The sequence below is a fragment of the Adiantum capillus-veneris genome, chromosome 21, assembly GCF_014529385.1.
Source record: "Adiantum capillus-veneris isolate H3 chromosome 21, ASM1452938v2, whole genome shotgun sequence".
In the NCBI taxonomy this organism is placed as follows: Eukaryota; Viridiplantae; Streptophyta; class Polypodiopsida; order Polypodiales; family Pteridaceae; genus Adiantum; species Adiantum capillus-veneris.
Window position 1 is genome coordinate 83,048,523 of NC_140951.1, and position 15,660 is coordinate 83,064,182.

At 39.3% G+C, this 15,660-nt stretch overlaps 2 pseudogenes; one reads left to right on the plus strand and one right to left on the minus strand.

Annotated features, from left to right (window-relative positions):
- Positions 1-347: 347 nt before the first annotated feature.
- Positions 348-4,546, minus strand: LOC147431252 (uncharacterized; annotated as a pseudogene).
- Positions 4,545-5,946, plus strand: LOC147431253 (uncharacterized; annotated as a pseudogene).
- The last annotated feature ends 9,714 nt before the right edge of the window (positions 5,947-15,660 follow it).

The window sequence follows — 15,660 nt, forward strand, 5'->3', positions numbered from 1 at the left end:
AATACATAGAGTCAAGTCACAAAAATAATTGTCCACCTATGGAAGTAACTTATCTACTAGTTTTTCTCCTGAGGAGGAGGACCACAAACTTTCTTCTCTAAACACTCAGAGAAGACAAAGAAATCACCCTCTAGCATTAGACAGTGACGGATATCCTTTGTGCAAGCAAGCCCCAAGCCACCATACCCAACAAAAATGTCCATAACATGGTCGTCCTCATATGTGAATGTTTCTAGCAACCAACTGCGTCAAACATAATAATCAAAATTTAACGTCAAGAGCTAGCATCTAACTACCAATATGAGTGTGCTGAGTATTCATGGCTAGAAAGTTACCTATAAAAAGTCTCAGTACGCTCTGCTCCCCCTCGAATCAAATCTCCAGCTATCCTTGTATAATTGTTAGATGAACGAGGTGGAGACTCTGTGAGGTAGCTTCTTGAGGTCGAAAAGCACTCAAGAGAAACATCCTCCCCAGCCTTTCTATCATAATGAGGTGTAATGCTTTGAGCATTCTTACGATAAAACAAACCAAGAGTGAGATCCATCACCTATGTAAGGAAAAAATAAATCACTTAAAGAGAAGAACTCTAAATTTCATGCGCCAGCGTCACATAGAGAAGGCAACCTCACCTACTCACCAGTATCTGGATGCAAGTATCCCCCATCACACATCAAAGTCCACGAGCGATGGAGCTGCAAACTCACTCTATTAGCCTGCATGGCAAGATCCCCCAAATGTTGCGCAAGAGACAAAGTCACCAAGAAACCCTCGTCTGCCAAGTGAACATCGGCAATTTCCATGACACCACTCGCAAGGCAGTGGAAAAGTGGTTCCACTCAGGAACAACCTTTACATTACCTACACACTCAAGTTAAAATAAAAAATTAAATCATAACATATGTGCATTGTATAACGAAAAAGAAGCCATGAAAAAAGCTCACCTATAGTGCTATTGTGAATACCATCAACTAGCATGGACGTAGGGAAGTCTGCAAAGATCAACCTTGTCGCATATTGGGAGATTTCCCCCTTCAATGAATACTCACGTCCATCATAGATTGGTGTTTTCTTGAACCACATTTCAATACTAACACAAACCAAAGGATCATGGTAAGAGTAAATTATGGTAAGTTGAGTTTTTAGAGAAATATGTAAGTCTTACCTATGCCATGCTAGGTCATCAATTGCTTCCACATCCAACAACAAAGCATCCACACAAGTAATAAACTCCTCTCCTAAACATGAGAATGAAATTTTTAATTTCTTAGAATCTCAAAGAATGCTTAGAAAACCATAGGAGTGTCAACGGTTAATGCACACAATAATTAGAGTAATAAAAAGCAAATAAACAAGCAAAGAGCGTCTACTTGTGTTGCGTTTTGATGGCATCCTCTCATGTAGTGAACGACTCATAATAGTCTCAGAGAAGCAAGACTTTGATGCTAGGGTGGATCCTTTTGGTGGAAGAGGAATTGGAAAGCTCTCCTCCTCACCATCAGAATTTACAGGCACACATTGGGAGGGTTTTTCTATACTTTTTTCATCTTTCCTTCTACGCGAAGATGGCTTGGTGGATGGCTCAATATGTGTAGCTTGGGGTGGGATTACACCGTCATTAGAGATGTGACTCTCTTTCAAAAAACCTTTCCATAGAAAAGTTCACAACAAAAGATCAACAAAATTCAATTTTAAACAAATTATATTAGTTTATACAAGAGATTGCAATTCACTTACGAGCATGAATCTCTTGCTCACTCTTTGGGATAACACCTAGGGGATACTCCAACCACCATGGACAGTGAGAGCACTCCCAAGGTGTAATACCCTTTTCCAAGAGTGTTGACGAGAACATAGTATTTTCATCCTCTTTATCTAGCCATTCTTGTACATCCTCCGGCATAGACTCTATCATCCTCAGCCGCATACAATTCAATAGCCATCTAAATGAAAAATCAATATAAAAAAGAGACAATAAAATACATTGTGAAGCAAAATTAATATTCAAACAATCCAATACCTGTACACAAGACGTTTTCTTGAATGCATCACTTCGGGTAAAGAGGCATAATCTGAAGCACTCTTCATGTTTGCTAGAACATGAGTATAATCCAATGAAACATGTGTCTTCCTAGATGCCTTAAAAAAAACCTCAAATGCTTTTGGCAACAAAGGCCCCTCCACCTCAAACTTAGCAATAATAATTACTACTTCGCCAAACATTCCTTGCCAATAGGTCTCTTGCCTCATGTAGGCTCTAAGTTTCTTATAGTCTGCAAAATGACCTCCCTTGGAGTCCTTAACTTTGGTCAAAATCATCATGTGAAGAAGTTCTTTGCATCTATTGAACAAATTTATAACCGTCAATCCAAAAGTTAATGTACTGATTACAATGCACACTAAAACGACAAATCAAAGTTTAAGATGAACTAAAACAAACCTTTCTATTGTGATCTTTGCGGCGCACAAGCTGTATAATTTATCCCGAGTGATTCCTACCATTGTTTTTTCATGCCAATCCTTGTCAAATAGCATAGTAAAAAACTCTTCACCATGTGCAGGATTTGCAATAGAAAGGTACTTATATCCGCTATCTCTCACTTTTTCTTCTTCCTTCTTTAAAGCTTCGTTCATCTTCTTTTTGAAATCCTCCCCAAGAAGACCTAAAGTTCTAAGCCTTCTCTTCTCATCAGCCAAAAAGGATTCCCATCTCCCCTTCATAGCAACACAATTGTTTAACAATATTTCTATGAGCCATTAGTAACACAACGCAAACAAATCCATGAGTACATAGGCTTCCCACATGGGAACCAAAACTCCATCCATAACTTGCCACCTCTACAAGGCTTCCCACATGGGAATTTAGGACATTATACAAACCGTAACACAATCCATCACTTGACAACTATGAATAGACTTCCCACATAAAAATTTAAGGTATATTTGAACGTAATTGTTATATTTATTATCCCAAACAAATTGAGCATGACATACCTTCCAAACAAGTTGAGCAATCAAGATGCACGGCGTTGCGTACCATGGCATAATCCCTTGGTTATGTCTAGCCTCCAATTTAAGCTCAACCTCCATCCAAGATTTTTGCTCAGGAGTTATATATTCCATTATGCTCGATTTGTTAGCAATACCAAACTTCTGAAACATAAATACTTCATGTGCCAAGTTGGGTGGAGTTGTAGCCCGTGAGATTCTAGAAGCAAATGTTGACGTGTAAGCAAATGAAAAAACATATTACAACTAGAGAATTGAACAACAATTAACCAAATATGCGTTACTCGTTTTTTGTATCAAGACTCAAAATCAACTCTGCTTCCTTCTTTTTATCTATCTCAATAAATTCACAACGAACTTACACATGGTATTTTTCATCCTCAGAGTGCTCTACAAAAGAAACATCATCCAAATTTATTTTTCAAGTGCAACAATGTATATCTAAACTCAAACAAGATAAGAAATGAAGCACTTGCCTTCTTCAATTCGTCGCATCCAAGTTTTCAATCTGTGGTTTCCATCCCAAACAAAAAAAAATTTGCCTCGAAGATCTACCCAATCACCCACAAGATTCTTTTCAAATTCTGCATTAAGTCTTTGCCATATTGGATCCCACTTCTCAATTGTATCTTCTGTCAGATGTTTTATTTCTCCATGTCATCCTTTAAGTGAAACAATAAAAGAACCCATTGAAGAGACATAGCCAACCCTATCGAACGTGGATGTCAACCAAGATGCATCCGAAATTGCACATCGAACAGCATCTGTACCTATTAATCTACATAAGGGAACAAAAGGAGGCTCTGACTTTCTTTTGATATGAAATTGACTTATGACTTCATTCATCAACCCAAGAGACACATTCTCCCCAAAAACCCTGTTATGCTTTGAAAAGTTGTCTTCTTCAGTTTGGTTATTGGTCTCTGTGTGGGTAGTTTGTGGGGTGGGAGCAAAAGATGGACCAATAGTATTTGGAGTGATAGCATTGCTATTAGAAGCACCATCTATAGACCTGTCCAAGGACCACGCTTCATCATCAACATACCCACATTGATTTCTTCTCTTCAGAGACTTCTTTGGTGGACTCATAGGTAGAATCCTTGAGGAACCATCCTCAAGTATAACTTGCCTTGCTTGAATAGCCCCAGATCGTAGAGTCGTCCCCCCTAAACAATTTGCTTCTCGTTTTTTCATGGAGCGTTTGGGAGCCATGAGAAAAATATTACACCTTTATTAAAAAAAATCAATAGCATAATCAAAACTCTGTTTAGAACTATCAACTCTTTTACAAAATACTATAAGTGCAAAAAAGACAAAACAGTTATAATGTATAAATGCTATGATTTGAAAGAGAGAGAGAGAGAGAGAGAGAGAGAGAGAGAGAGAGAGAGAGAGAGAGAGAGTTAACACTTAGGAGTTAGATAGCTAGATACTCTCTTAGGTTTAACACTTGACCTTCTGCTAAAAATTAAACATAGGATAAATACCTTAGATTTTTGCATAAATCAAAGTGGTTTCAGTGCCATAGGGTAGACATGTCAAAACCTGTCAACTCACATGACATATGGTGGAGCTTGCAATAGCTAGTATTACAAATATGCTTCCTCACCATCAAACAAGTCCAAAGGTGTGACGAGGAGCAAATTTTCTTTGACGTTATCGACAAAGGCTACCATACATGCCGATCTGCTGAGCTCGACAAAAAGTATTGGCCCTTGGCCTTCCCTCAATGCCTAAACAACCTATTCAACTTTGCCAGCAATAGCTCCTCCTTGCTTTTTGCCAGCTTAATAAACTTCTCCCACCGCATGACCACTGTCCATGCTTCACTTATGGAGGATGGCCACGCACTGCCGTCAACTCAGGCGCTACCCAAGGCAAGCTCAACTACACTCTCATTGGTCTCTAGTGGACTTCATCACCTTATGAACACAAACATTATAAGCACGTCTCTTGATACCACCCTATAGCAACATGCCCAAGAGAAATGTCAAGTGCTCAAACCCTTGGAGGATTGGTCCAACATCGAGCAATATTCAAGGCCAGAGATGTCGAGTAAGAGGCCCTTCATGAAGGCTTCTCAATATGGTGGTGCCATAAGTGTAAATGAGACACATCCACAATATGGTAGTGCTATTGTTAATGAGACACATCCACAACTACTCTTAGCAAATGAGAGGCATCATCAGAGCCTCGCAACTGAGAGACGGCATTGGCTTCTAGCAAATGAAGGGCAATTGATACGTGCAGTGAACGAGAGGCAACATATTCCTCACTTATATGGATCATTGATTGGATCCAAGCATATTGGCTCAACTACATTGCATATGAATGCAATAACTAGTCATGAGCAGACAGATGCTACCATTATCAACGCGTCGTCGTCACCAAATATTGGCATTGCTCCTACGCAAACACCTAGTCAACAAGAGCACCATCTTGGCATAGCAGGCTCCACCCTAGCATTTGACGATGATATGGATAATGACAATCTCTTCTTTGATTATTTCAAACATCTCAATCGGAATCTATGGCGATTCCTCCACTTCTGTGGCCTTGCTGGAGGAGTAAAGGGCCAAACCTCCACAGGTTTTGAAACTCAGCAATTGACGCCCAACGCAAATCGTGGCCACAGTATGGTATTGCTGAGAGTTTTGCCACTCACAGCATGGCGCAGGCCGAGTTGAGAAGGGTCTATTGATATTTCCATTTCCAAGCAGAGCATTGACACCTGGCCCCGTCTCTCCTTGCCGCGTCCCTCCTGGGCCCGTCCCTCCTTGCCAGCACAGCCAGCAACGCTTAGCAAACCCAAAAAATGAGCACGCTATCCGTCTACACGCATGCAGATGGACAGCGTGCTTGAAATTGGACAGCGTGTACAGCAGAAGCTCACGTCTCAGACAGCGTGCACAACGGGCCTGTACCTCCTGCTTGTAAATCGGACAGCGTGCATAGCAGAAGCTCATACTCGGACACAGCAGGCGATTAAGCACAAATAAAAAAACAAACAACATTCTCCTCCTCCATCTCTTCCTCCACGCCCCCCGCCCCACTCGCTGAGCACGCAATCCATCCGCGCGCGCACGGACGGATTGCGTGCTCAGCGAGTGGGGCGGGGGGCGTGGAGGAAGAGATGGAGGAGGAGAATGATGAAGATGGTTCTACCTACTAAACTCCAGCCATGACTTGCAGAACATTGAAACCTTAGGTCTTCCAAAAAACTTAGGTTTGCTGTAAATTCACCTTAGGTTTATTGAAAAAACATAATCCACCTTCAAATTTAAGGAAAAAGTATCTGTTAATCTGATGATCCTATGACCACCATTTTGTCTAGCCTTTAGCCATGAAAGAACTTTCTAGACTCCGCAGTCTCCAATCCCTTTTATGAGTTCAAGCTTTTAGTAATGATCGTGAGCTTCTATTTCCTCGTAAAAATAAAGACTCTACCTTACGTTATGAATGAAGATAGAATATTTAATTATTATTGTAGAGAGAATGAAAAGAGAGTATTTAATTATGATTGCTTTAATTATAGAAGAACTAGGAGAGGATATTATATTACAATTGTCGGCATTAATTATAAAGCAACAATGAGCGGCCCTAGCATTTATGATGTGGCAGTCACTCATTTTTTCTCTCTAAGTGCGAAAATTATGTTTTATATTTTTTGCAATAACTTTTCATTAGGTTTAGAAAACCCATTGCTCCCATTGTCTTGGTATGGAGATGGACAGAGTAAATCTCTCTTGGACACTTGGAAAAGAGACACATAGTAGGGAATTAGAGCTTCGACACAACAAACTCTTGCTCAGCAGATATTATCTACAGTGTCTTCTTCCTCCAAACTACAAATTTACATGTTTGAAAGCAATAGTTCACATTGGCTTGGAAAAAATGTATATTCAAACCCCTTCAGAGTGGGATATTGATGGAAATGAGCACTTTTTATTGGACTCTTCTCTCTCTTCTGAGTATTTCATTGAACATTCTAGTGATATGCTCTATATTACAGATAGTGAGGGTAGTGATTTTGGTGCTAAACCAGTCATAACAAGCATCAACAGTCAGTTTCCATGTGCAAAAGAAGATTGTTTTGAGATAAACAATCCATCAATGCAAGAGGAAACTGAGCCGTTTGACAAACAACAAAGATTGGGGTCCAGTGATGATGTCGTTCATGATTTTACAAAAAACTCTATCATTCCTTGGATTTTAGGTATCAAAACATGTTTCAGACTACAACACCTGATAAACAATAGCAAGAAAATCAAACAGGTGACAGAGCTTCCACAAGTTTATGATGGTGACATTGCCTTCGAGCTACCCCACATTGAAGAAGGTTGTAAAAGGATGGAAGGGATGGAGCAAAAATTCGATGGTCATTTTTGGACTAGGCCACATAAAACTAACATGTCCATAAATTTTACTGTTAGGCTTAGTTATTGCTTGGGGTCATTAGTTTGTCACAGAGTTCTTTGTCCCTATTATTTGAACAACACCAAGTTCAATGTATCCTTCTTTCATGGTTACCTAGATAAGCAAGTCAGGAAAGGGCTTCTATGTGAAGACGAAAACCTGTGTATCACTTGTCATTATTGCAAAAAAGTTGTTTTCTGTGAGTGTACTTGTGCTTGCAAAGTGTACTACATTTTGCCCTCAGATCCGAAGCTTACAAGAATGATGATTCACGTAGGTCATCACTTGCATGAAGTCCAAGCAGGTACGTCAAGAGCCACAATAGAGAGAATACGGAAGATGGTCGCAAGTGTCTTGAAGGTGGATAGAAGCAGTGGACCAAGAAGAGTTCAGATGATTGTCGCTAGACAATTATTGGTTGATGCTATTCATGGTTCAGATGAACTAAAAATGGGGGAGTCAGAGCTCTCAAATGTATTGGAAGAAATGATTCCACTAGTTCAAAAAAAAGGTAAAACATTTAACATTTAGATTTTTCAGTACTACAAGGTTATTTTAATTTATGACTTTTTTTGACAGATTTAAGATAATGGTAGCTACTGAGAAAAGACAACAAGACTTGATTGTTGGGGATGGGTTTGACCACATTATGCTTTTGAAGAAAAAATGTCACTTTCCTTACTTTCATGGAAGTCGTTTCCCTAGGCAAGGTGGGCCAAATGATAAGTGTTACATCTTTAAGATGTCAAAAAAAGGTCCAGGGTCTGGTATAGACCTTGTCAATCGCATGCGTCGAGGAAATGGAGATTTGAGTGCTGCTTGGGTACATTTTGATCACACACATAGAATAGATGGATGGGCAACTATGTCATGCTCTGTTTATGATCCGAGGTAGTCTTTTGGTGTGTTGTAGCATTTTGTTGCACATTTGCAAAATTTTTGTAACTAAGATTTGTCTTTTTTCTTTAGTTTGAAGGGATTGATGGTTATAGCGGTTTGTGACACCAAAGAGGAGGATACAGACACACAAGTCCTATTTTGGAGATCTCTTAATAATGTGTTGGCTCAAGAAGGTTATCCATCGACAGAATTTGCACGATTTATGGCTGATGAGGCTGGAGCAAATTGGGCTGCCGTGCATACAGTTTTCAATGAAGGGCCAAATAACGTCATGAATGGAAAGGAAAGGTCTTGTCTCTTCCACTGGGAGCAAAGTCTACATAAACATACTAAAAAATATATAGCCAAAGAAAAGTTTGGTATCCACAAAGACATGTGTGAGACTTGGCGCAATTCAAGGACAATGGGTTTGGCAATGAAGCAAGCAGAAGCAATTAGAAGATGGTGGGCAGATAATGTTGCAAGTGAGAATATCAAGTCATTGGAGAAATGGTTCAAGTGGTGGGAGACAAGGATATCTCACTGGGGTAGCTTACACAATGAAGTATGATACAATCATGAGCCTCACCACAACCTTCTCTATTTTTTTATTTCACTAATTCAAAGTTTTTTTTTGGTGGAATGCAGATATCTATGAGTCCTTGGGAAAAGGCTCAAATTCTGAGTACCAATTTGTCAGAGACCATTCATGCTTCTTGGCTTGCTGGAGAATGCGGTAGCAAAAAAATTTCTTTGTATGATGCATGCGTCACTGATGTCATCAATGCGTACATTCAATGCACAAAGCAACATGGCTATCTAACAGGTAGATACATAGGGCTTGGTCCAGATATGCAAACATATCTAGAGAGATCAAGAAATAAAGAAAAAACTCTTAGCCCACTTGTGTTGGCACGTGCTCTCCAAGGGGCAGTGGCAGGCACACCATTTTATGGGCAACCTTTATTGCATGGAGATGGGGAAACAGTGCAAAGAAAGAAGGCTAGAGGATTTGCAGAAACAGCTTCTCATAATCCTGGCTATGTGATGGAGTCTAGACAACGAAAAGAGCGCGGACGACCACGAAAGATTTTGTTTGATATGGACATGAAGCAAGAGGGACAAAGATTTGATGTGAATGCAGATTCCACATATGAGGAGATTCATGCAAATAATGACATAATAGATGACACCATACCTTCTATTAGTGAATACATTATTGGTGATTTTGAGATTGTTGTGCCACGGGGTCATTGGGCAATGAGAAGAATGCCTCAAAATGTCTCTCGTAAGTGTTTTGGCGTGCTTGAAGGGAGAAGATGTGAGAATGTCATGCAAAGTAGGTCTCCAGGACTTGTGGCCCCATGCTTTTGGGGAGAGAGAACTTACAAAGACCAGAGGCAACACCAATGGATGTGGTTTTGTGGCGATGATGTGCATCACACTGAAGTTGTGGCCAAACAAGTATTGTCACCACCGGAAAGGCCAACAACTTGGCTAGTAGAGAGTGGAACAGGTGTATCAAAGGAGGAGTATACTGGTTTGCTAGGGGCAGGTTTTGTGATTAGAGCTCCTTCTCCAAATGCTGTCAAGGAAAGGGAGACAGTGGGAACCTCTGGCAAGCGCAACAAAAAATGGAGGTCCGGTGTCTCTAAGGAGGCAAGTAAACGCATGGAAGTGGGAGCACGTATGGAAGCTTGTTTTGTGCAAGAGATAATTTTGGTGCCTGCTCGTCATGCTGTGTTCAAGATAATAACTCAAGATGTATATGATGTGCATGTGGCTATGGAGCCCTACTGTACATGCCCTGATTTTCAAGGCCGGGAGAAAGCAACAAAATCTTACTTGGCTTGTAAGCACCTATACTTTGTCTACACACAGATTCTTGGGTTGGATGGTAAGTAGCATATGATTATACATCAACCAACACTACGTGAAAGAGATCTCACTTTCATCTTGAATCAACCCCGACAGTTTACGCCTTCAAAGAAGTAGAGAAAAAATAAATGCCTAGTAGTTTGCTCAAATTTTTTTGACATTTTGGTGGATGATTTGTACACTTTGCGAGGCTTTATTTTGGCATTTTCCAGTAAAACAATCTCTTCGATGGCATGCTTTTTTCCTTGTACTATTTTGGATCATAAAGATTAATGCTTTTGAGGAATCTTTATGAATTGATGGTAGTGCTTGTACTTTTTTTTTGTTGAAGCCTTGTAGGTTTCTCTACAAGAATGGCATACATAGAAGTTTGGGTTGGGTGGGAGCTTTTATTAATACACTAATGTTGTTGTTGTGAAGGGATTGGTGTACATGCATCAAACTTGCAAAAATAGATAAAACTTAGAAACATCTAAGTGAACACAAGAGTGGTTGCATGCAAGTTAGAAAGACCTAAACTATGTGAGAAAGCTCCAAATGAAAAGATCTCAAAAAATTGACACTCCAATTATAAGAGAAATTAAATGAAATAGAGAATTTTTATTTGTGTTACTACTTGTGTAGCTTCCTTTTACATGAAGATAAAAAGTCTAATTTTGTTTCTCAGTGTGATGAACTTAGTCAAGTTTAGCACAAATATGAATATTTTTTTTGGATGATTTACCTTTGGGTTTACCTCCAGAGAGGAAATACAAGATAGTATAGATGTGTAACCCGACAACAAATTATCAAGAAAACCAGCATATATGCTTATTCAAAGTGAAGCTAAGGATTTGGAATGTTAGCTAGCTGAATTGTTAGTAAAGGTTTCATTAGACCCATTTCTTCTCCATGGGCATCCCAAGTGCTCTTGGTGAGGAAAAAGGATGGTTTTGTGTGTGTGTGTGTGAGTTTGTGTGTAAATTATCAATGTCTAATTAAGATTAACACAAAGAATAATGATCATATGCTCATAGTTGATGAGATTTTTTATCAACTTTATTGGGCTATATACTTCATGAAGATTGATTTGTGATTAGGATATCATTAATTACAAATTGATACAAGAGATCTTCCTAAAAACTTTTTGAACAAGGTTTGGGCATTTTGAGTTTCTTGTTCTTCTCTTTGCATTGATAAATTCTGTAGTTTCTTTTATGAAACTTATGGACACGGTCTTCCTACTTTGCTTGGGTAGATTTGTTTTTTTTCTTCTTGGACGACATAATTATTTACAGCCATTGTAAGGAAGACCAATTTGATAATCTTAATAGCTTTTTGAACCACTTAGAAAGCATGCCTTATATGACACGAAGAGAAAATGTTCTTTTATGAAAATAGAGAGCAATATCTTGGCCATATTATATCCATTGAGGGTCTTAAGATGGATCCTAGCAAAATGGAGGCTATTTTGAAATGGCCTTGTCTCAAAAGTTTAAAATATCTTCAAATTTTCTTGGGCGTGACCAGCTATCATCGCAAATTAATCAAAATTATGCAAAGATACTTGTACTTATGAATGTTGACTAGTTGAAGAGTCAAGATCGTCAATTTACCTGGCAAGAAAAACATCAAAGTAACATTGATAAGCTTAAGATAGCCTTAGCTTTTGCTCCCCTATAAGCATTGTTGATCCAATAAAGCCTTTTTTTTGGATATTGATGCTAGCAATAAGGCTATTGGTGTAGTGCTACTTCAAGAGGGTAGACCAATTGCCTTTGAGAGTAAGACATTAGATAGTGCTCAACAAAATAACTTTTCATACGGGCATGTGTTGTATGCCATTATTCATGCCCTTCAGATAGTGTAGAGTTTGAGATTGTGCCTTATCATATTGAGAGCATTAAGTGGTTTACGAATCAAACATATTTTAAGGGTCAAAAGTCTAGATGGGAAACATCATTTAATAGTATAATTTCTCTTTACAATATCATAAAGGTTGATAAAGCATGGTATCTAATGTTTTAAGTCGAACGCTAGAGAGTAACAATGTTTCTTTCATGGAAATTGAAATAAACTCTATTTTAAGTCGCATGCTAGAAAGTATTTTTTTTTTCTTTCATGGAAATCAAAAGTAAATTATTGGCCTCTATCATAAAATCTAATATCTAACTAACCCAAATGATTTTCTCATATTAAATTGATCACTTAATGTGGGAGAATAAACGGGAACAAGTGTTAAGATATAGGTATGTGCTTTTAGATCTATCTCAACACGGGGCCAATGTAAAGGGGCCCAAAAGGGAGATGGTCTATCAAAGAGCAAGGCTAACCAATGGAGCATAAGACCTTAGGGTTAGCTTCATTGAAGACCTCCAATAAATGTGTGTAAAAGTCCTTTTGACCTTAAGTAAGCTAGGGCTGAGCTTGAGGTGGGAACCCGGCCCAAGCTCGAGGTGCTTGTCCTGCTTGAGTGCTTGTCATGCTTGAGGTGTTTTTCATGCTTGAGGTGCTTGATTAAGATGCTTGAGGTGCTTGACTGGCTCCATGCTTGAGGTGCTTGACTGGCTCCATGCTTGAGGTGCTTGACTTGCTGCATGATTAAAGTACTTGAGGTGCCTTGAGAAGCTTGCCTGAGATGCTTGTGGGAACCCCCCCTAGTTCAAGTGCTTTGTCATGCTTGGTGAGTAAGGTGCTTGATCACCTAAAAGTCAAAAGCATTCCTACAAGAGGGGGGGCGAGCCCTTTTCCTAGGGCCTAGAGAGAGAACACCCACTCACACACACAAGGGAAGCCCATCTTGAAGAGGCAGCAAGGACACATGTCAGGCCCCTACCCATGTTACCTTCATGTGTTGCTTGAAGCCTATTGGCTAGGCTTCAAAGGGGTCCAATGATAAATTACATGAATTATCTAATTGTTTTAGCATTTTTCAAGTCCTCTCTCTCAAAGGGGAAAGGGAGACACTTGTCCCAAGGCTACCCATGTTGCTTGTAACGGCTCCTGCTTGTGATTGGCTAGGCCTGGAGGGGTCCAATGAGCTTCAGGCATGAGCTGCAAGGGGGGGTCGACCCAAGCAAGCTAGGGGGGTGCCTAGGGGGTATACTCACCCACACACTCACAAGCGCTCTCATTGTGTGATATGCAAAGTGCAGGAGCTCCCTCTCCAAGCAAGTAGAGGTTGAGAGCCTACACCAACACTCTTGGCTATGGAGTGCAAATCCAACCAAGAGCCATGCTTCAATGCTTAAGCTTGCCATCTCCTTCTTCTTCATTACTATGCTATTATGTATGCTAGCAACAAGAGTATGATAAGTGAGGAACTAATTCTTTCTCCTACGAAATGTTTCTTCTTTCTCTTCCCTACCCTCATTCCCTGCTAGCTCTCTCCACCTTCGAAGGTGTTTGAGGTCTTGGGACTGAGGCTTGGGATAGTTAAAGCTTTCTTCAAGTTTATGTTATGTTTGTGGTGCATGAAGCCTTCCATCTTCATGGCATCACCTAGGTCACAAGGAACACAAAGACTGTATTGTAACAAGTCTCTCTTTATGGGAGAAATCATAATACAAATGCCTATTGGAGGGGGGACCGGCTCCACATAAATCCGGTCCTCAATTGTTGTCATGTTCTCTAAACTCTCTCTCTTGCAAAAGTATAACTTGTCTATGCCAAGTTAACTAATTGCTATGATTATGTTGCTATCTTCAATTATGTATACCCGCTATGCTCACAAAATCATTTCTTGAAAGTACTCTCATTAAATTCCGCTATTCTCAAATTGAATAGGCAAATTCCATTACAGCCTCTCTCCAACGAAAGTGTGAGCATGATCTATTATATGATACGGTGTGGAGTCATGCAAAAATGAGGGATGCTTCTTGCTCTAATGTGAGTGTAGCAGTTAAATCTACACCTAGTTCTACATTTTTACAAGTAAAACTATAGTGATGGAATACATTTTTTATGGATGGTGGGTATCTAGTCCACAAGGGGACAATATGTGTATTGTAGAAGGTGAAAACTAGCTCCTAGAGATACCTTGCATGGGGATTTACCTGGGCAAGCTACCTAGTAGAGTTACCATCAGTTAACCCCAGTGTTGTCTGACTGTGCAACCAGTCAAACTTCAATGCAAACACCTAAAAATAGGACCCGTCCATACCATTTTGGGGACTCTTGAGACTCTTGACTCAAAAATTTATATTTTCTAGAGCCTTAGAGCACTCAATGTTGAGCCTTTTAATGATTGTACTTTTAGATCAATCTTTCCAAGACTCTTGCATCTTAAGCAAAATGTGATTTCAATCCATGCATTGGTGGTCAACCACATAACCATATTGATACAGATCTCATATGTGAGAAACTCAGCAGGTGTTGTTGAGAATATTGTACACTTTTACATATCAGATGACAAGCACCATGAGAAACTATTTGTTCTACGTTTTTTATGATCCATTACTAGTGGCTTAAATAGAAAGGGCCTTGTTTGTTCTCTCATTGGGTATGGTCAGATGGTTTTTCTTCTCACTTTAAATCATAATGACTTTACTATTTTGTGGGAAGGTACTATCAATTGACAAGCTTACATATGATGCATAACTGCTTCACTTCAAGACATGGTAAAGGAGAGCACGATGGTGTAGGTGTTGTGATCAATGGAATGATCACTTAAGAGGAACTCAAGCCAGATATTTGGCTTATGAAGTGTGCAGCTGATGTGGTGATATTTCTTAATGCAAAATTTCAGCAACAAGAGAATCCTAAAGGTTTAATACTCAAAGATTTTCTAGCTGGTGTCTAAGGATGATGTGAAGCATAGCCTAATGGGGGATTTTCAGCATATTATAGGCACTCTCTCCTTCCATTTTGTTGATGAATAATTTACAAGTAACCCATGTGTTGGGTGATTTTGAACGCTCTCATCTTTTTGTGACCCATGTCTTAAAGGGGCAGTGAAGGAGGTGCAAAAACAAACTTCACGTAGATGAGTGGAAATATGTTTCTATTCTTCCATCGACAGAGACTATGGAAGTAGATATTGTCTCATACGATGAGGATGGAAACATTGATATACCTGGCATTACCACAAGTCATGATCACAAAGTGGCCATGTATGAAGGAGACCTTGAAGTGTTGTGTAAAATGATAACAGCTTTGAAGTCAATTTTTGGTCACAAAGAAGGTCATGTTTTTATGGTTCAAGGACTTTATAGTTGTTTCCTTATCTCAATCACATCTCAGTGTTATCAACACCATCAATCAGGTATGATAATAAGGATGTGTTTAGTTGTTGAGATTGTAATGTGCATAAAAACTATTCACCCCACCTCAAAGTGTAGCACATAGACCTAAACATAGAAAATATTTTTCTCAACTTATGAAAATTATAGAGTTGTTCGTTATAAAACTCACAAATTATAAAGTGGGAATTGGTATTTTTTCCATTTTATATAATATGGTCTTAAGGGACTATGAGCACGCATGGGATGCATGTTCAAG